Genomic DNA, 21,841 nt, shown 5'->3' on the forward strand with positions numbered 1-21,841 from the left:
AATACAGTTTCTGTGTGGTTATTTTCTGAGTCTGATGGCCAAAAGCCAAACAAACAGCCTCCTACTACAATTAGTTCTATGAGTATGGTGTTTTGCCTGCATGTACGCCTGTGCACCATATGTGTGCTGGTGCCTATGGAGGCCAGAAGAGGACATCAGATACCCTGAGGTCTGAGCGACAGCCAATAGCGAGCCTTCATGGAGATGCTGGCCCAGGTATTCTGGAAGTGATTGGTGCTTTTAACTACTGAGCCATCTTCCCTCAGCCCCTGTAGAATTCTTTTTTAATCAACTGAGCTAAACTACTTAACTCTCAGTGGAATAGAAACTGCAGCTATGTATTTAAAATTTTCTGTGCTTCCCCCAATGAGGTCCTTGTTCCTCAGAAAGGCAAGACCATGCATGTAGTGTTTCCTGCTGCAGGCACGGGGTCACAGCACTTGGTAAACTTGAAACACTAATGCAGAGTGGTTAAAAGTGCCACCCTGGAGTCCAGGAGGCCTGGAGCCCCTCTACCATCTGTCGGCAGTGTAACGTCAAGCATGAAGGTCTATTTCCTCTGTTGTATCTTCAGCACTTGTGTAACAGCCTTGGCTGTCCTGAAACTCTCTTTATAAACCAGGCTGGCCTCAAACTCACAGAAATCTGCCTGCCTCTGCCTCCTGAGTGGGATTAAAGGTCTGCACCACACCACCTGGCCTAAATCATAATAATAATTAGAAATCTTACTTTGTTCTCTGACATCAATTCTGGAGGATAATTCTGCTGCTTGGATTTTCCCTTGGCTTTTTGACATTGATAACCCTTTGGTTGTATATCTTTAAGAGCATCCAGTCTCCCTTCCTTTACTGCCTGTGAAGTGAGGTGCAGTACTTCAAAGGAGATGCTCCTCCATCCTGAGGGTACCACCAACTTTTTGGTCCTGTGCAGATTATACAGCCCAAGAATCTCCACTCTCTTTTTCTGTCTGGGAACACTACTGCTGTTTATCTCTGATTCACAGCACTGGGGAGACCTTAGAAGTCGATGACCAGCTTGGCTCCTCTTCCTCCCAGTCCTGGAAAATTGCCTTGTTGGAGGCTTCCAGGTCCTCCTGCATCAGCTATGGGTGCTGGACTCTGTGCATGTCTGGACCCTGTGCCTTTCTTTCTGCAACAACTCCATTACATACATGTGAGTGTACAGCATGTTTGGTCTCTGTGTCTTTTCTCAGCAATCTCATTACATACATGTGGGTGTACATACATGTACAATACATACATGTAGACATATAGCATGTCTGGGACCTGTGTCTTTTGTCAGCAATCATGTGTTTGGAATATGAATCTTTCTGACTTCATCTTTCTGAAAAAAAATCCAGTCTGTAATTCACTGGAATTAATCTTTTATTTCTATATTGGGGCACAATATTTTTAAATCGTCTTTATTTATTTCAGAATTTTGGAGCATAAGACAGACACTTCTTTGCTTTACATATTTAGTTGACTATTACCTTCTCTTGATCACCTAATATTAAAGTTCTAACTCACAGCTGCTGTCCCCAGGTTGGCTGAGGCAGTTTAGCTGGTCTGAGACTCCCTGAAACCATAAAGCAAAATGTTATGTATCTGCAAACATGCACATTTTCCAGTAATACTTGTTTTCAAAGAAAGCCATGAGCCACGTGTTTAATGATTATATAAAAACAAGCTAGCCAGGATTATGTAGTAAGACTCTGTCTAAAAATTTAAAAAGGTAGATAAATAAATGAATAAATAACATTGAACAGAACAGCAATATGATATTGATTTCAGAATTTTAAATCTGATCTTGAATTTTAGAGCTTTTAAAAAAATTTCAAGCCCTGAGTGTCTTTGAGCTGAGGGCTGGGAGAGGCACAAGGGACTGAAGCCTCTGATTTTCTCATAGGCTTCCTGTTACCTGGCAAACACTTTCAGCCAAATCTAGACCAGGGAGGAAAGAGAAGAATTTTTCATGCCCATTCAGAACAGACAGAGCAACGGAGTACGAGTTACTTTGCCTTTGTTCCCTGTGGCTTCTCAGAGAGATCTCTCTGTGGGAGCAATTGGAATTTCAATAAGAAAAGGGAGAGAAAAAATTCTCTTTCTTCCCTGCAAAGGAAACAGAGGTTAAATAGACATGTGGGCACAAAACAAACCAGTGCCAGTCTGTAAATGGGTAGCAATGTCTTTAATAGCTGCACTTGGGGTTCTGTAAACACACGAGTCCAGGGTCAAGTGGCCTGTGGCCTTCTAGAAAGAGAGCATTTCATGGATCCTTAGCAGTGGCCTCCAGATAGTCAAAATGGTGACAACCGTGAATGATGGAATACAGTTGTGTTGGGGGCGAAGCCAACACTGCAAATCTCTAGACTCTTGAAGATCACGTCTGAACTTCATAAATAGCACTGAAGGGTCGATGGCCAGAGCACAGTCATTCCTCTGCTTCGCCTTTAGTGGCATCTGAGGAATCTGCTTGGGTTGCTAGAGGAATCCTTGCAGGACTTATAATCAGGTAGCAATCGGTTGATAGTTCTGCTTGCTGTCCCATGCTAGTGATTACTAGATGCTAGCTGTAGACAGGAGCTGTTAAGTGGATCCTCTTTTAAACCTTCTCTGACAATATTTGGGAATCCAAGGTCCCTCTGAAGATGGGTGCTATAGAGAACAACCACCACAGCCTCTTTTCTGCTCTGGAGGTGCTGAAATTAACCGCCAGGCACCACACACCTCCCCAAGGTTACCCAGCTCCTTAGAGAGATTCCAGAGTCTTCAGGGCCCCTAGTACTGAGCCAAGTTTGAGATAGGCATAAGAAAGTTTTCTACTCCTCAAATATGTTTCTGCTCTTGAGTCCCTCCCTGTCCTCTGGCTTTGGCAATGACTAATCTGTCTTCTATTCCTGAAACCTAGTCATTTTAAACATGTTAGGTAATTCTGGGCTCTGATTCTTCTGCATGGACGGGCTCTGTGGGAGCCTTCTCAGCTTGGTCGATCACCTTCCTGGACCTGGGGGGAGTTGGGAGGACATTGGTCTTAGCATAGAGTGGGGAACCCTGATGGCTCCTTGGCCTTGAGAGGGAGGGAGGGGAGGTATGGGTGGAGGGGAGGGGAGGGAAGGGGGAGAAGGAGGGGAGGGAAGGGGGAGGAGGAGAGGAGGGAGGGGGGAGGAGGAGGGAAGGAGATGGAAATTTTTAAATATAAAAAAAAAAAACCATGAAAAAAAAAAACATGTTAGGTAAGTGGAAATACATAATGAAAAAATGTTTTGGAGTTGGCCCTTCTTCATTCAGTGTAATATCATGGAGTCATCCAAGTGACTTTATGCATAGAACTCCCTGGTGTAAATATACCATAGTTTATTTAACTATCCACACATCCAGCTTTCTGACTCTGAAAGAAAGAATGCTATGCATACTCATATTTATTTATTTATCTGTAAGCACACGTTGCCATTCTTTCAAAATACATGTCCAAGAGTATAATCATGAGGCCATAAACTTTAATTTTATAGAACATTATCAAAAATATTTTTCAGTATGACTGGGGCATTTTGTATTTCTGCCCGCAGTTGACCCAACTCCAGCATCCTTTTAGGGATTTTCATTACTCTTTTTCTAGCTGTTCCGATGGGCATGTAATGACAGTTAGCTGTGGTTTTAATTTTTATTAAGGCTAATGAGGCTGAATGTCTTCAAATGCTGCTTTTCCTTTGGAGATCCGTCCTCACCAGTGACATGCTATTCATGTCTTTTTCCCATGTCCTAATTGGGCTGTTCTTTTACTGTTTACGTATTCTAGATGCTCGTAGTCTGTTGTTCACACGAACTATCTCAGTACTTGCCTATTGATGGGAGCACACAGTATTTGTCTGTTTATGATTGGCTTGTATTACCTAGTGTAATGTCCCAAGATTCAGACACGTTGTAGCACATACCAGAGGTTCCTTTTTTTTTTTTTTAATACTAAATGATATTGCATTGCAGGCACGCCTCATATCTTGCTTCCTCTTTCATAGGTGGGTGACCGGGGCAGTCCGTCTGTTGCCTATTGTGAATATCGATGCTGTGCTTGTGAGTGTAAAACCCCTCTTAGTGCAATGAGCAAGATTTTGGTCTCAGTTTACAGTTTTCTGAGGGTGAAATAAGATTTCTGAAATATAAAGAGTCACACCATTGGTAGCACCAAAACAAACCAGTCTTGACCCCATTTGTGTACTGAAGTGCTGTTGCTGGTGTAGTTTAAGGCCTCCTGGCAACTTCCACCAAGGAAGTAGTGCCGCGCACCAGGCCCTGGTGTCTGCGTTCGGTGCGCGTTTACCCAGTTCGTGAGATTCGGGCAAGGGGCTGGAGGTTAAAATACACAGACACACAGACAGAGAGACAGAGACACGGGTCATCCTTGAATTCCCCAAGAATGCCCCCTTTGTTGTGTTCAGGAGTGATGGAGGATTCCCATTGGCTAATAAAGAAACTGCCTGGCCCATGTGATTGGCCAGCTCTTAGGTGGGTGGAGTAGACAGAACAGGAAGAAGGAAGTGAGGTAGATGACTCAGTCAGATGCTATACCTCTCCTAAGGGAGCCAGACGCAATGAAGCTCCAGCCCAAGATGGATGTACGCTAGAAACTTCCCGGTAAGGCACCACTTTGTGGTGCTACACAGATTATTAGATATGGGTTAATCAAGATGTGAGTAAGAGGCAGAAAATAATGGGCCAGGCAGTATTTAAAAGAATACAGTTTCCATGTAATTATTTCGGGGTAAAGCTAGCCGGGTGACCAGGAGCCGAGTGGCTGGACACAGCCCGTCTGCTCCTTACTACAGAATGGCGCCCACGTGGATAACTGAATCCACAGAAAGCTTGAGAAAGCTTGGGAAAGAATAGAGTAAAGCATGGCTTCTTGGCAGCAGCAATTTCTTGCGTCTGAACATTCGTTTTTCGGTTTTCAGCCGTAGCAGGAAAAAAGCTGTGCTGTTTTAAAATGCCAGCTTTCTGGGCCGTCCTGCCAGGGCAAACTCTTACTCTTTCAAGCAGGAGGTCCTGACTATGGAGCTGTTGATTGTTGTTTAACACTGTTGCAGCTTGCTTGCTGGCAGGGACCTTGAACCACCACAGAGTTGTGGTGATAAACATGGCTCTGGTCAGTACCTCAGCCACAAGGCTGGAATCGCATGAAAGCTAAGGAATAGGCTGGATCCAGCCACCAAAGTCATGGCTTTAGTCCTACGGATATTGTTTCGTAAATTAAAGTCTCATGTGGTCACAAAAAGAGAGATATACAGTAAAAGAAAGATTCAAAGTCGAAGAAAATGTCTAAATGGTTTACTATGTGTTAAAAATACATTCAAGCTAAAGGTTAAAGTTCTTAAAAGTAAAAAAGAAAAAGAAAAAAAGGAAGTAGTTTGTTGTGGTGGTACACACCTTTAATCCCAACACTTGGGAGGCAGAGGTAGATTGACCTCTGTGACTTCAAGGTGTGGCAGCTCACACCTTTAATCCCAATGCCTGGGAGGCAGAGATAGACAGATCTCTGTGAGTTCACGGTGTGGTAGCACACACCTTTAATCCCAGCACTTGGGAAGCAAAGACAGTGGATCTCTGTGAGTTCAAGGACAGCCTGCTCTTCAGAGTTATTCCAGGACAGGCTCCAAAGCCACAGAGAAACCCTGTCTCGAAAAACCAAAAAAAAAAAAAAAAGAAAAAAGAAAAATGTAATGTATGTAGGTTGTTAATGGATAGTTATTAATATTAGTAAAACTTGTAGTTATGTTAGTTAGATTTTCTAGCTATTTAGAGATATATTTAAGTTACATAGGCATTCTTCATGTCTTTCAAAGACTACAGAATATCGCATTTTAGATGTTTTAATAACTTAAGGCTTTTCATGACAATGAGACACGTCAGCTCCTGGCAGCACCAATCTACTTCAAGAGGAAGATGGGCATCGAAGAGGATCCTTATGGAGTTTGATAGCCACTTGGGCAAGAAACTGCTCTTGCCTGAACTGTTGGCATAAACTGGACACGAAGAACCCACAGAGAGAGGACTAAATATGAGATGATCTTTTGGGGTTCCTGATTCAAGAAAGAGTCTGCGAGACATTCTGAAGGACACAGCAGATAGTGACTGAACTGCCTTCAAAATTTCCTGCTGCATAGAAATGTCTGATGGATATTTATGGGCCTGTAGGCCGAAGATGGATGCCCCAACAGTACAAAAGAACTTTGGGTGACTGTCCAGGCAGCGAGATGTCTCTGTCATTTCTAGAGTTTAGAAGTTGCTTATTTCTTGTTTACTTAGGTAATATTATATCCTTCTGGAGTCTTTGATGGAGTTGAAGAATAGATAGATAGTTATAGTTTTCCTTAGTTATGATAAAAGATAAAGTAGATATAAATATTATAACTAATTCTTACTTGATAACTGTTTTGTTATATGTAATTTTACTATGTTAAAGTTAAAGCCTTTCTTTTTTTTAAACAGAAAAAGGGGAAATGATGGAGGATTCCCATTGGCTAATAAAGAAACTGCCTGGCCCATGTGATTGGCCAGCTCTTAGGTGGGTGGAGTAGACAGAACAGGAAGAAGGAAGTGAGGTAGATGACTCAGTCAGATGCTATACCTCTCCTAAGGGAGCCAGACGCAATGAAGCTCCAGCCCAAGATGGATGTACGCTAGAAACTTCCCGGTAAGGCACCACTTTGTGGTGCTACACAGATTATTAGATATGGGTTAATCAAGATGTGAGTAAGAGGCAGAAAATAATGGGCCAGGCAGTATTTAAAAGAATACAGTTTCCATGTAATTATTTCGGGGTAAAGCTAGCCGGGTGACCAGGAGCCGAGTGGCTGGACACAGCCCGTCTGCTCCTTACTACACAGGAGCAGATTATATAGAGATATCCATGCCCCAGCCAAACCCATCAGAAACCACTCTCCTGCCATCAGGAACTCCTGAAGGTCTCATGCTCAGAGCAGCTGTAGGCACTCAGATCAGGGGATTACAAGAAATTCAGGATCTGGGATCTCACTGCTCTCAACAAAGTAGGACACGGTGAGATACGGGAAACTTTTTTTTTATTAAATTTTTCCATTTACTTTACATACCAATAGCAGTCAGTTTCCCCTTCCTCCTATCCTCCTGTTCCCTCCCCCATGTCCTATCTACCCCATCCCCATCCACTCTTCCTCTGTTCCGAAAAAGGACAGGCCTCCCACGGGAGTCAACCAAGCATGGCACTTCAAGTTGAGGCAAGACCAAGCTCCTACCCTTGCACCAAGGCTGGGCGAAGTAGTCCAGCATGGGGAATAGTTCCCAGAAGCCAGCTCATGGGTCAGGGATAAGTCCTGATCCCACTGCTAGGGGTTCCACAAGCAGACCAAGCTACACAACTGTCACCCACACACAGAGGACCTAGGTTTGTCCCACGCAGGCTCCCCAGCTGTCAGTCCAGAGTCTGTGAGCTCCCACTAGCTCAGATCAGTTGTCTCTCTGGGTGCTGCTGTCATGATCTTGATCTCCCTCGCTCATACAATCCCTCCTCCCTCTCTTCAACTGGATTCCTGGAGCTCAACCCAGAGCTTGACTGTGGATCTCTGCATCTGCTTCCGTAAATTACTGGATGAAGGCTCTCTGATGACAGTTAGGGCAGTCCCCAATCTGATTACAGGAGAAAGTCAGTTTAGGCACGCTCCCCACTACTGCTAGAAGTCTTAGCTGGGTCATACTTGCAGATTCCTGGGAGTTTCCCTTGCACCAGGCTTCTCCCTAACCCCAAAATGGTCCTCCTATCGAGACATCTCTTTCATTACTCTTCCCCTCTATCCCTATCCCAACCTGACAAACTCAATCCCTTATTTTATTATCTCTCCATCCTCCAATCCACCCCCAGTTCACCCAGGAGATCTCGTCTACTTCCCCTTCCCAGGGAAATTCGTGCATCCCTCTTTGGGTCCTCCTTGCTACCTAGCTTCTCTGGGGCTGTGGATTGTAGCCTGGTTATCAAGATAGGAGAAACACATAACAAAAAGGAAGACCACTGTGGTAGTTTGAATGACAATGGTCCCCATAACTCATGTTTGAATGTTTGCTCCCCATTTAGTGGAAACTATTTGGGAAGGGTGAGTAGGTGTGGCCTTGTTGGAGGAGGCGTGTCTCTGGGTGTGGGCTTTGAGGTTTCCAAAGCCCAACACCAATCCACTTGGCTGACTACGTAAGCTCTCAGTTACTACTCCACTGCCATGCTTGCTTGCTTGCTGCAACGCTCCCTGCCATGATGGTCATGTCTCAACCTCTGAAACTATATGCAAGCCCCCAATAAACCCTTTCTTCTCTAAGCGGTCTTAGTCATGATATTTCATCATAGCAATAGAGAAGTCACTAGGACAGCCACCTAAAGGAAGGGGCTCTGACGATAAGAACCAGAGCTCTAAAGTTCCTGCCATCACTAAGTATTTGTGTGCAGAAAAACTTGTAGAAAAGGGGGTAAACTCGTTTCATCCCAGCTCAGTCTTTTCCACCTAACACTTGGTCATTGGTACCTCCTCTGTGGGTTCACATGACCTTGACTGAGATTTGTCTCAGAGACATACTTGGAACAACACACGTATGTCATTTTCACAGATAATTCGAAAGACAGGATGAGGCAAGAGTTGTTAGTGTCCTGTGAGAAGAAGAACAGACCTTTGTATTTCCTAATGTTTGGCTACTAACCGGTTTCAAAGTACTAGACTCCACGTTTCAATGTACTGATAAAATAAAAAAAAGGTGTCGTGTCAAGGCAGCTTGCTGTTTCTGCCATCTGAGTGAATCTTGCTACACTCATCTCTCTTGGAGAATTTTGGCAGTGTTGTGTCTGTTTTTAACTGAAGGCAAAGTGCTGCAGAACTCAAACCAGATGCTGAGTTACACACAGAGTGTCTGTGTTACCAGCATGTAGTGTGCAAGAGCTTGCAATGCTGAGACTCACAATGTTTACATGTCTTCTTACTTTCCTCTGGCTGTAGGCTTGACTGTATCAGAACTGCTTTGTCTTGGATAATTCCTGCTTGAAACCTTAAAAAAAAAAAAAACAAGTTAATTAGCAGCTTATGGAGAAAAAGTGTTCTCAGAGCAACAACAGGATTCTCCCAAGGGAAGCCATTGATTAGAGAATTTATTTATTCAGAGTGGCTGGGTATATGAGTGGGTAGACGTAATCGTATTTTTAAAGTGGAAGAGAGGGGGAAAGGGCCATTAAAGTTCCTATTATCCTGTGTGTGCAATGTCCCAGTTTGTGTGATATAATCTGTAAATCTTGTAAATGTGTATCATTATGTATACATTAAAATAAGTTGAAAAATGTCAAAAAGTACCTGCTACCAATTATTTTAAGTTTCTCATTGATTTGGAGGTTCTGCATATAGAATCAATACCACTGTTATTTTTAAGGCATGAAATAGTTTTGTGCTGCTGAATGTCAGAAAAATGCTATAATTGTTTATTCTTATCTTCTAGGTATCTTCAATGATATAATCTTCTGTTAGATATTTTAAAACTCAGGGCATATAATTGCATTTTATATAACTATTCTGGTTAGTAGCTTTAAAAATTTAAATACTTGGAACTGGAGAGCACACTCAATAGTTAAGAGTGCTTGCTGCTCTTTCAGAGGGCCCAGTTTGCTTCCCAGAACCCATATGCCAACTCACTACTGTCTATATCCAGTTTCAGGGGGTCTAATAGCCTCTTTTAGCTTACTTTGGCACTAGGAACACATATGGTACACACACACACTCATTAAAAAAGACTAAGCTAAAAGAGAAATAAAATACTTATAAACTATGGAGGAATCAAGACAACATGGAACTGTCTCAGAATAAAATAGAAAGCCATAAGAAGTAGTCTATGAGTTGATAGCAAAAAGAATTTTTTGTTATTATATTTTTAGAAAGTAGTTCAACAGGATTCATTAAATTGTACTTTCAACAACTTTCAGAATTTGCCAATCATGTGTGGGCTCTTAAAGGCCCAGCTCGAAGGCCCTCTCTTTCCTCATTGGTCTCTTGCTCTTCTGTAGCACATAGCTGAGTTTGATCTGTAGACTTTGAAACTCTCACCTACCAGAACATAAGTTTTGCAAGATCTCATCTGTTTAGTTCATCGGTATGGTCTCAGGCCAAGAACAAGTGCTCAGAAAAGAACCATGTTCCCAATCACTGGTCCGTGTCATTAAACTACTAACCCAGGTGTTCCTGGGTTTGTCTCCTAGGCCGTCCTCAGACAGTCCAGACAACACTCAAAACTGCAGTGGAGGGTATCCCTGCTGCTCCTGGGAGCCCGCTGGAATGAAAGAGTTTGATGGGCAATTATCCCATAACATAGGTATGCCCCATCTAATAGACTCAAAGCTTTAGAGAGAGAGAGCAAAAGAACAAGGGTTCCTTCCAATGATTGCTGAATTCTGTTTCTAGATTGCTTTTAAACTCAACACAGTAATCTGAACTCCTCCTGGAAGTTCTATCTTGCCCTACTCTGCAGAGTTTTGGCTTGCAGAACCCGTAGCCTCACAAGCCAGTTAACACCCACCGTGCTCTCTCACACACCCTTATGGGTTTTGCTTCTCTGGAGAACCTTGACAACACCGGAAGGAGACAGGACAGCTTAGCATCAGTGCTGCTCTGTGTTCACTATGTCCTGTGTGTTACCACCTAGAGCAGAACCCAATTACATAGGCTATGTGGAAAGAGAAGAAATGAACTCAAAAGCTCTTCTGCTCAGTTTCATCTTACTCCGGAGCAAGGAAGTTGAAAAGAGGAATGACAAACAAACACAGGACCAAACAACAAAGGTCACAAAGCTCCTGACCTCACTGATGAGGACGCATTATCTGGCAGTGCTGTACCAACCAGCAAATGTTTCCCAAAAGACAAACACACAGTCTGTTGCTTCAAGGTAGATAATGGTTTAACCTCTGTGATGGCCATTCTTGGTTGTCAACTGAACAACATTTGGAATGAACCAAAACCCAAGCAGCTGAGCATACCTGTGAGGGCTTTTGTCTGATTGGATCACTCAAAGTAAGAAGACCCACCTTAAATCTGGGCCACACCTTCTGCTGGCAGCCTACGGAAAGGACAGGGAAGAAAGGCGCTCTTGCCCTTTGTCTGCTTGCTTTCGCTCTCATTGGCAAGTTCATTCCTTCACTGGCATTAAAGCATGCTGCTTTGGGACTCTGGCATATACTGAAGACCAGCTGAGATAGCCAGCTGTGGACTGAACAACTCTACTGGTTTCTTGGACCTTCTGTTTGGATACAGTCATTGTTGGAATAGTCAGAACACACACTGTCAGTCCTTCGAATAAATTGTGTGTGTGTGTGTGTGTGTGTGTGTGTGTGTGTGTGTTTCTACCAGTTCTGTTTCTCAAGTGAACCCTGACTACTACAATCACAAAAGAAGAAAAACTCCATCACTGAAAAAGAGCATTTGAAAACAAATGCTTAGAAATCACTTTGTTACTGAAATTTCCCTGGAAGTTACCTATAGATAGGTTTGGGTAAGATGATGGATCAGAAGCTGTCTCATTGTGACCTGACGAAGTGTGAAGGGGAAGAAATGGCAGATTCACTGAGTTGCCCTCCCGACTCTAACCTGTGACTCTGTATACTTCTTTTGTGGCTCTGTTTTTCTGCCTAACATTAATAATCCATATATCCCTACCCTGGAATGTATGAACCCATCGAGGCTGGACCCCAAATGATGTTGCCGCAACATGGAACAATGACAGATGGCCCTCAACGTGGGGCCCACAACAAAGGTGTGGCCTTGTTGGAGATGATATGTCACTGGAGGCAAGTTTTGAGGTTTCAAAAACCCACAACACGTCTAGTTTTGCAGAGCCTCTCTTTCTGGAGGAGATTGCTTGTTGTGAATAGGTGAAATGCAGGAGGATTGTGCAGATGCGGAGGGTTTTTTGCAGTGTGACCTTGACATGTTAACGGTTTAGCAGCACAGATTGCTTATGACCCTGTTGTTTATGCTCAGATACCTGCCGTAAAGTGTGGATAGCTTTACTTAATAAAGGAGCAGGGGAACAACTGTCTAAGATCCTTCAAGGACCCTCAGAACCTTATCCTGAATTTGTTGGCTACCTGTTACAGCTGGGAAGTTGCATTTTTGGGGGATGTGGACACAGCTATGCCTGTCATAAAGCAATTGGCCTATGAAAATGATAACAATTAGAGTCAGTAAGCTATACGTCACCATAGAAATAGGAGTTTGAATGACTATATCCGGTTCTGCAGGGACATTTATGGCATTCATGTGAAGGGACAAGTAATTGTTTCTGCCCTTAGGGGGGAGTCAAGGTGAAGCTAGGTTCTGGACTTGTTTTCACTGCGGAGTGTTACCTGATAAAGTTATTACACTATATACCCAGGCAGAAATAACTTGGCTGCAAAATTTTGCTGAATATAGGGCCTTTTTTAAATGCACTAAGCCCCGCAGGTTTGATAATCCTTATCTTTCTGATAAGTTGGTCACCTTTTTCAAAAATCATCCAATATGCTTCCCTAAAGTTATTTCTTTACATCCTCTGGCAGAGAGGCACAGAATGTGTTTACTGATGGGTCTTCCACCAGGAGAGCCATGGGGGCCTCCCCTCCTGACTTTGATATTCTGCCTGTTATTGCTAAATCTGCTCAGCTGGCTGAATTGATGCCTGTACAAATGGCCCTAGAGAAATATGCTGATATTTTATTTAACCTTTTTACTGACACTCAATATGTAAGCAAAATCCTTGCACCTTTGGAAATTGCAGCTTACATTACCTCTGTATCTCAACTTCAGATGCAGTTATTGGCTATCCAAACATTGCTTTGAGCCTGACCCATTCCCATTTACGTAGGCATTTGTGGGCTCATACCGACCTTCCCGGTCCCTTCAGCAAGGGAAATGCATTGGCTGATCAGCTTACTCGCCAAATTTGTGCAGTTAGTCAAGAATCTTATAAAGCTGTAGATAAAGCTCATAATCATTTTCATCTCATTGCTGCATCTTTAAGACTTTATTTTAAGATATCTCGAGAGCAGGCCACTGATATTGTTTAAAAAATGCTCTCTGTGTACAGAACTTTTAGCTGTTCCCCATTTGGGAGTTAATCCTCGTGGTCTTGATCCTAATCATTTATGGCAAATGAATGTTACCTGTGTTCCTTCTTTGGGGCGTATGCAATATGTACACGTAACTGTAGATACATATTCTCATCTTATTTTTGCCTCAGCCCATACTGGAGAAAAAATATGGAATGTTAAAAGCCACTGTTTCCAGGCTTTACCCACATGGGAGTTCCAAAAACTGTAAAAAACTGACAATAGGCCAACTTACACCAGCATTGGCTTTGCTAAATTTTGCTCTGAGTTCTCTATTTCTCATAAAACAGGAATAGCTTATAATCCTCAAGGACAAGCTATAGTGGATATATATATATATATATATATATATATATATATATATATATATATATATATATTGCCCTTTGAACTCATGTATGGGTGGCTAGTTTTAATCCCTGGCCTCTCACATAAAACCTCTCCCTTTCCTGATCACCTGCTCACTCCCCTGTTATCCCATCTTCGCTCCCTATTGTGGGATTTTACCAACTACTCATTATCTCAACCATGTGCTAATTCATGCCCACTGCTGATTAAAATAGGATATCAGGTACTATTCTCTCCCCCAGACCAACACCCCTCACTCTCTCCTCTAAATGGCAGGGCCCCTTTAAAGTAATTCTTGTAACTCCCACAGCTGCCAAGCTCGAGGGACTCTCTCATTGGATCCACCTGTCCCCTTTTACTCTTCCAGCTCAAGATACCCTCTTGTATACAGTAACTTAAACAGGGCCCTGTTCCCTTAAGTTCCAGAGGACACCAAGATCAGCCACTTTTTCTTCAGGTCCAGAAAAATAAAAGTTTCATCACCGCACTCAACCCTCCTGTGCCAAAAACTCCATATACTCTCCCTCTTCCTCTTTCGCCTATCTGCTTTACCAACTTCTCTATATTTCCAATGTCATACTTACATTTCCAGTTAACCACTCAGCTGTTATTAGAGGGACCATCATTAAACATAGAGCCAGAGGTACAAGGAGTGTCAAAAGCCCAGGTGGTAAGAAACAATAATAAGTTTGGAGACATTCACAGCCCCAAACTCCAAAACCTCACAAAACAGATTTTAAAATAACAGGTTTATCACTGACTGCAGCAGTGTCTCCTGTGTGTTAAGGTAATACCATGATGCTAAAGGAAAACAAGTGCCTTAAGATTTGCTTCAGGTGAAACATTAAGGGGTCTAATAATTCCCCTTTCCAACAATTCCCCCTTCTTTTCCTCCATCCTCCCCACTGTCTTCCATTCCAACACAATATCATCGTAATCGTAAGCTTTTAATATGTTGAAAATTTATTTCTTTTCAAACATTTTTCACAAGCTCCAGGGAGCCAATTGGACCTATCTAAACAGACCAGACTTGCCAAGAATAAGTATCATTTAATTCTCTTATCATTCCTGGTCCCAGGAACTCCTGGGAAATTCCTTCCTCCTCCCTGCCCCAAACCCCTCTATCTTCCATCTTGGGACTCTCCTTCCTTAATCACTGGGATCTAAAATTTTTTCCAGACATAATTCTCTGCCTTTCCAACATCCTTGTGAGGTACGTGCTGACAGCTAGCCAGTTCCACAGAGCCTGGAAAAAACACAAAAGTAATCAGACACTCCAGTACATGGTCAGGCCTCTCAACTCTCCGAAATCAGCAGGAAGTAGCCACGCGAGACCTTATGATGCCCTATTCCCACCCAGTAAAGACTCCAAACTCAGAAGCGAGAGCAGGCACATGGTTCCCGCTGCTTTTTAAACTATAAGAGACCACGCCCAGTGGGCTGGTATCTTAAAGGCTATTGGCTGAAGAAGCAGAATGTGCTCCCACAGCAGTCCTTCATCTCAGCCTGTTTTATTGTTTCCATTGCTGTGAAGAGATGCCATGACCACAGCAGCTCTTATAAAGGAAAACATTCAATGAGGTGGCTTAGAGTTCAGAGGTTTAGTCCATTATCTTCATGGTGGGAAGCATGGTTGCACGTAGGTAGACATGGTGCTGGAGAAAGAGCGGAGGGCTCAACGTTTTGATCTTCAGGCCACAGGAAGTGAAATGTGTACCACACTGAGAGTAGCTTGAGGACAGGAGACCTCAAAGCCCACCCCATAGTGACACACTTCCTCCAAGGCCACACCCACTCCAGCAAAGCCACGCTTCCTAATATTGCCACTCCCTTTGGGGGCCATTTTCTTTCAAACCACCACACAGTCTTAGTAGCAACAGAATCTGGGGCAAGGTGTATCATGCCCACCCCTGTTTTATTGCATATTACAGGAAAGATGGGTCAGACCCGTCACTGTCTTGCTGTATGTAACTTGCGTGGTTTCACTTAGTCACACATGAAGTTAGAGAGGTATTTGTTCCATACGACATCTTACCTTGAGCCTCATCCAGTCTTACTTAGGTGATACTTACCTGCAACTTGGGACTTTCGTTCTCAGAGTTGATGCTAATGAATTGAGGTTACTGGGATAGAATTACTGTATTTTGCATAAGGGGAGGGGTGGACTTCTAGGAACTAAATGCACATATTTTTTTTGAAAATGTTATGTTGTTTTTACTAAGCCAGTCTCTTTTCTTTCTGATAGAACTCCCATTAAAATAAAGTTTCAAAATCAATTGATCCCAGCCCTGTTTTGTTAGCGCTCCATTACCGTGACAAAACACCTGAGAAAATCAATTTAAAGGAAGAAAGGCTTTTGTGCTTCATGGTTGCAGAGACTTCTGCCCATCGTGTGAATTTATTCTGTTGATTCTGGGCTTTCAATAAAGCAGGGTATGTGAGGGTCAAGGCTGCTCCCCTTACAGCAGCCAGAAAGCAGAGCAAGGGAGGAGCAGAGACAAGATACCCCTTTCTAGCACACATCTCCAGACACCAACTCCCTCCAACTAGCCCCACCTCCTAAAGTACCTACCCTCTCCCAGTGTTGCCTTCGGTTGGTATCTAAGCCTTCGGCACATGGCCACTGGAGACAGTTCAGATCCAGGTCATCACAGCTTCTATATCACAGTATATTGAACCAAGGATTTAAAGTGTGACAGCAAAGATGTGTCCCTCATGATGATGATGCCATCTAAAGGACTCTTTGCTATTTCGTGCTTGCTTTAGGACGTTTGTGTTATACTGGTGTAGTTTGTGATGACTTCACAAACACAGGTGGACTGGGGCTGTGTACTCACAGTGCCCTTCAGGTAGGGATTTGTAGACAGATTCAATCTGTGTAGCCCAGGATGCCCTTGAAATCACAAAGATCCCTTGGCCTCTGTTTCCCAAGACCTGGAATTAAAGGTGTGTGCCACCACCGCCTGGCCTGGCCTGTATGACAGACTAGTGTGGCTGCTTTGTCTTCTGATCTTTAGGCAAGTTTTATTTATTAAAACACAAATAACACACAACTACAGTGACACATTTAATTTTCAAGTTAATTACATTTAGACTAAGTGTTAATAACCTATTTCTGCTCTTATTTTCAGATACTTATTAATCACAGCAATCAAGATTTTCTTTTTTTTTTCATGTTGAAGGCTCTGGCTGACATGAAAATTGGGACCATTAAGTTTTGTCTGGGTGGATGACTTCTATTTTGCCCTAACACTTACCTAAGATCCCTGCTACAAACCACAGATGAAAAATTCTGGGGAAATGCTCACATATTCTTCAGCAAAGACCTGATGATGCTTATTTGAGTCCATAGGAGAGCAGGCTCAAATACCTAGCTTCACCGAAATGGAGGCGCATTGTTATTTCCACGGCCTGAAGCTTGTCAACCTTCACAGAGTCTCAGCGCTTCTGCAGATGAGTTCAGAAGTGACCAACATCTCTTACATGAAGTCTCTTACTTGGAGATTAGCAGAATGCCTTTTTCATGCCCCTTTCTCCAAGGTCATTATAGAATGGGGTGGGAAGACCAAGAGTCAGAACTTCTGCAGCGAAACAGTATTTGCTGGACACAGCAGGACTCACAGTGGCTGCTACTATATGCACAAGACCTGAGCAAGGTCAAGCCTAACAAAATCCCAGCATGGAGCAGGGAGGGAGATGGAGTTTTCCTCAGGGATGTGGCCCTTGCAAGCCTACCCATGCTCCAGTAGATGGTCTTACACACATGCACATTCAGGAAACAATAAGTGGACCCAGTCAGTGTTGAGAAAGAGGAGAGGACACATTCAGGAAGCTGAGAGGGAGAACACAGACATAAACTGGGAGAGAAAAGTGTTATGGGGCATAAGGGAGGAGAGGAAACAAGTAAATTTGATCAAAACATATTCTATGGGTGCATGAACTCCTCGATACACAAATAACTGAGCGAAAAGATGGGCAGAACAGGAGTTAACTACCGAGGGCTAAGGAACGGAACTGGTTATGGCTCTGTTTCATTTATAATGAGCATATGAACACTGGCTTCTTTTCGACTTAGTAACATCTATTAATACCCTCAGCAGGCATTTCCTTTAGATCCCACTGAACTAAAGACTGTGAGGTCTTTTCAAAAGCTAATATGATAGTAACTCAATTGGTGACCTTTGCTTAGTGCCTCTCTGCATGTGGCATTGCACTAACTGGTATGGAATTACATTGCCAGCAGTGTGGTGTATGCCTCTGACAGTCTCCACTCTACTATATTAATGATATGTTGAAGTTGATGATACTAATTCCTGAGTTGCTTTTAAAAGTATCAACCGCTGTTATTAGATGTGGCTGTGATTGAGACCCTGAATGTTACCCAGAATCCTGTATGTTACAGGCTTGGTGATCAGACAAGGGTACTCTTGGGAAGGAGTGGAAACTTTAGGAAGTGGATGGGGCCTAATAGGAAGCTGGGTCTCTGGAGTGCGTCCTCCAGAAGGATGTTGGTACCCTGGCTCCTTCCTGTTTCTCTCTAATTCCCACAGCCATGTAGTGAGCACCTTGGCTGCACCACATACCCTTCATCATGAGGTTCTGCCTTTCACAGGCCCAGAGAAGACAGACTAGTAACTTCAGATTGAAACTTCAGAGACATCGAGTCCGAGAAAAATCTCCCTCCTCCTAAGCTTTTGGACTCAAGAGTTTCATCACAGTGGGAAAAGCTAAGGAGAGTCTAAAAGTGACTATTTCAGAATTTTTCCACGTACCCTGTCCAGTTTTATCATGCAGTATTTAGCAAAGGTATACCTATATGTGTCATCTTGGTTTGAATACAACACACAGGATGGCAACTGGGAAACAAAGGACAACAGGATTTGGTAAAGGGACAGTCACAGAGGCTGGGGGTAGGGAGAGGCTGCAATGCCTCCTGAAGTTTTCGGTGTCTCTAGAGCACATTGTGTAATCCCTTTGCCTGTCTCTCAGTCGGACACAAGCTCTGTGCTCTTGCCAAGTTGCATAAGGAGAGATTTCAGGGCTTTGAAAATGTGCTTTTACCATGAGGAAGCTGTTTACTGTGGCAAAGACATTGGGCCACTCTGTCTGTGCTTAGGGCCTAAAGGAAAGGCCACGAATGCTCTCATTTCTTCCCTCTCTCCTTTCCTTCCTTCCTTCCTTTCTACTCTCTCTCTCTCTCTCTCTCTCTCTCTCTCTCTCTCTCTCTCTCTCTCTCTCTCTCTCTCTCTCCCTCTTTCTCTCTTTCTCTCCTTTTTATGTGTATGTCTTGCCTACATGTATGCTTGTGCCCCCTGTCCCTGCCTAGTGCTTTGGGATGCCAAAAAGGGTGTTGTTTCCCTGGAACCTGAGTTACAGATGGTTGTGAGCTACCCTCTGGGTGCTAGAAATCAAACTCAGGTCCTCTGGAAGAGCAGCCAATGCTCTGAGTTACTGCTCCATCTCTCCAGACCCCATATAGCTTGTCTTTCTCAGTGGTCTGAGTTTGCAGCAAGCTGCAGGGCGTTCCAGGTTGTTGAGGAGAGTAAGGGTGGGGAAGAACTTGGGTGGTGATGGCTGGAGAGGCGGTTAAGAGTTCCGCACCCACACGACAGTTTGTCACTACAGTTTGTAACTCTAGTTCCAGGGGATCTGATGACCTCTTCAGACCTTCGCGGGCTCCTGCATACACTTGGTACACATGCCTCATGAACACACACACAAACATGTAATTTTTAAGAAAAGTAAACAAAATAATTTCTTTTTAAATATAGAAAGGACCTGAGTAGAGAGGACAGCTGGGGCTCAGACATCCAAAAGCACATAGCCAATGATTCAGCATGTGACATGTTTTTCTGAGATCTGCCTCCTTCTAACCATCATGCTCCATCAGGCTGATTTATTGATAACCTAGGAACAATCTGTCAAACACATTCAGAGTGCAGTCTGTGGATTGGAGGGGTTCTTTGGGATCTTGTAAGAAATACTTCTCAGACTCCACCCACATCTACTAAGTCAGGCCCTCTGAGATTGGTCCAGGAACTTGTGTTTTAATAAGCCTTCCAGATGATTCTGAGGCACACCTCTGAGCAGAAATGATGTCACTGTGGCCCGGGGGAGCAGCAGTCTGATGAGGGTGTTTATGAAATGGCTAAAGCCCCACAGGAAGGGAGTGAGACCGAGGATGGAAAAACAGTGTCTTTCTCTATTTGGCTTGCGCTAGATCCATGCCAATGAGTTGGCAAACATTACACACCTCCTCTGTGACTGTTTTGAAATAGTAGGCAAGAGGAGAGTTTGAGGAGTTCAGAGAATTAAATCAGAACATGTTGTTTTGAGAGTCTGCACCCTTTTCCTGCTTCTCCCATTATCTTCCTATAAATATTTTGAGAACTCAAACAGGGTCTCAATCATGCCCTTGGCTCAGGACCTTCTCATGATAGTTGCTTCAAGAATATTTGAAAGGTGAATGAGTGAAATCAATGTTTTTTTTTGTCTTGCTTCTGTGGATTGTATGTTCTTGGAGCAATGTATTTCCTTGCTCATATGGGTTGTTGGCAGGTCCAGTTCCATGCAGTTGTCAGGCCGAGGTTCCCATTCCCTGTCAGTTATGAGCTGAGGGCCTTATGCAGGCCACAGAAACTGCCTGCCAGCGTTCTTTTGGCTGATGGCCACTTTCCTCTGCCTTCATGGACAGTGTGAGTTCCTCTAGAGTACCGAATTTCTCCTTTCTTATCTTGCTGTACCTCTTGCCTGACTCTCTTCTTCCACTGTTAAAGGTTCATTTGGGTAAATTAGGATTCTCCAGATAATCCAGGGAAAATGCATCATATCAAGGTTCAGAATCTTGGTCATGTTTGTGAAGTCCCTTTTTCCATAGATGGTAGTCACACATGCAGACCTGGACATTTGTATCATTGGGGAACCACTATCCTGAATACTTCTATAAAGTATTCTAAAAACACTGAATACTAGAAATTGAATGGGGAACAGACATGATGTTTTTGTAGAAGCCATTGGCACAAGTTGTCAGCAGCCAATATCAAGTCTTTGAGAGATGATGATTCAAAGAAATCAGTCTATATCCTTTTTGTAAAATTTTGCCCCTCCCTTGTCCATACACTTCTAAACAGCATGTCTTCTTCCACTCTCCTTTGCCTGCCTTCAAATAAAACTATGATATAAATAGTTGATAATTATGGATTGCTGTACTACACACAGAATATCATCTTTACACAAACGAACACGAAGCAATCACACTCAATTAAGTATTTGTATTATTTTAGAGGGAAGAGATATTGTTCTTTTAAGGCTTAAAACTCAGGGGCATTCAAACAATTGCTGTGGAACAATGGTCTGTACCCTGTCACCTGTATTTTAATAAAACACTGCTTGGCCAGTAGCCAGGCAGGAAGTATAGGTGGAGCGACCAGGCAGGAAGTATAGGCAGGACAATGAGAATAGGAGAACTCTGGGAAGAGGAAAGGTTCAGTCTGCAGTCGTTACCCAGACAGAGAGGAAGCAAGATGAGAATGCCTCACTGATGAAAGGTATCAAGCCACATGGCTAACACAGGCAAGAATAATGGGTTAATATAAGATGAAAGAATTAATTAATAAGAAGCCTGAGCTTATAGGCCAACCAGTTTATGATTAATGTAGACCTCTGTTTGTTTCTTTGTGACTGAACAGCTATGGGACCAGGCGGGACAGAAACCTCTCTCAAACAACGTATTCAGGGTAGCAAATACCAAGGCTTACCTTCCACCAGGCCTATCTACCTCATGATGATGCATCCCGAGAAATGGATAAAACAGTAAACTTGATGTAGGCTTATGCATCACTAGCTGATATATAAAGGTCTCAAGCTTGGAGAATAGTATCAATGATGGAAATCAAGACACCCTGGGGTAGACCTGGACAAGAACTGGACACAGCTGCAGTCGCGTGAGAAACATTCACTGGTAAAGCTCCACGGAGGAGCTCAGTGGAAGCATGGGAGAGAATTCTTTTGTATCCTTTCAATTCAGAAAAGCAAAAAGTAAGATGTATTCATTAGCTAGAAAGAGGGCTTGGGGAAGAAATTAGTTATTGCTGTAGGCACAGGGTTTGAGCAGTTTCTCGTTTCTTAATAGAAATTCTATTGGCACCACATTATTTTAGAAGTGATCCAAACATCCCCTCCATACAAGAACCCACATGAGCCACTGTGTTATGAGTTCTGCTGTCCCTTCGCACAGTTAGCCATTCCTTCCCTGGTTTTATTAGCCAGCACTCAGTGATTTACTATTAGCACACACACAGAAAATGTTTAGGTTATCTCCTGATGGCGTTCTAAGGGCAGAGGTGAAAAGAAGGAATTATGAGTT

The 21,841-nt window shown here is 43.2% G+C and overlaps 1 long non-coding RNA gene across 1 annotated transcript; it reads right to left on the bottom strand.

Annotated features, from left to right (window-relative positions):
* Positions 1 to 7,156: 7,156 nt before the first annotated feature.
* Positions 7,157 to 11,310, bottom strand: LOC119814365. The gene is made up of 3 exons (XR_005285398.1): positions 10,845 to 11,310; positions 8,968 to 9,053; positions 7,157 to 7,658 (listed from the first exon to the last, which is right to left on the bottom strand). It is a non-coding gene; the product is annotated as an uncharacterized LOC119814365 (long non-coding RNA).
* Between the last annotated feature and the right edge of the window lie 10,531 nt (positions 11,311 to 21,841).

The sequence above is a fragment of the Arvicola amphibius genome, chromosome 5, assembly GCF_903992535.2.
Source record: "Arvicola amphibius chromosome 5, mArvAmp1.2, whole genome shotgun sequence".
In the NCBI taxonomy this organism is placed as follows: Eukaryota; Metazoa; Chordata; class Mammalia; order Rodentia; family Cricetidae; genus Arvicola; species Arvicola amphibius.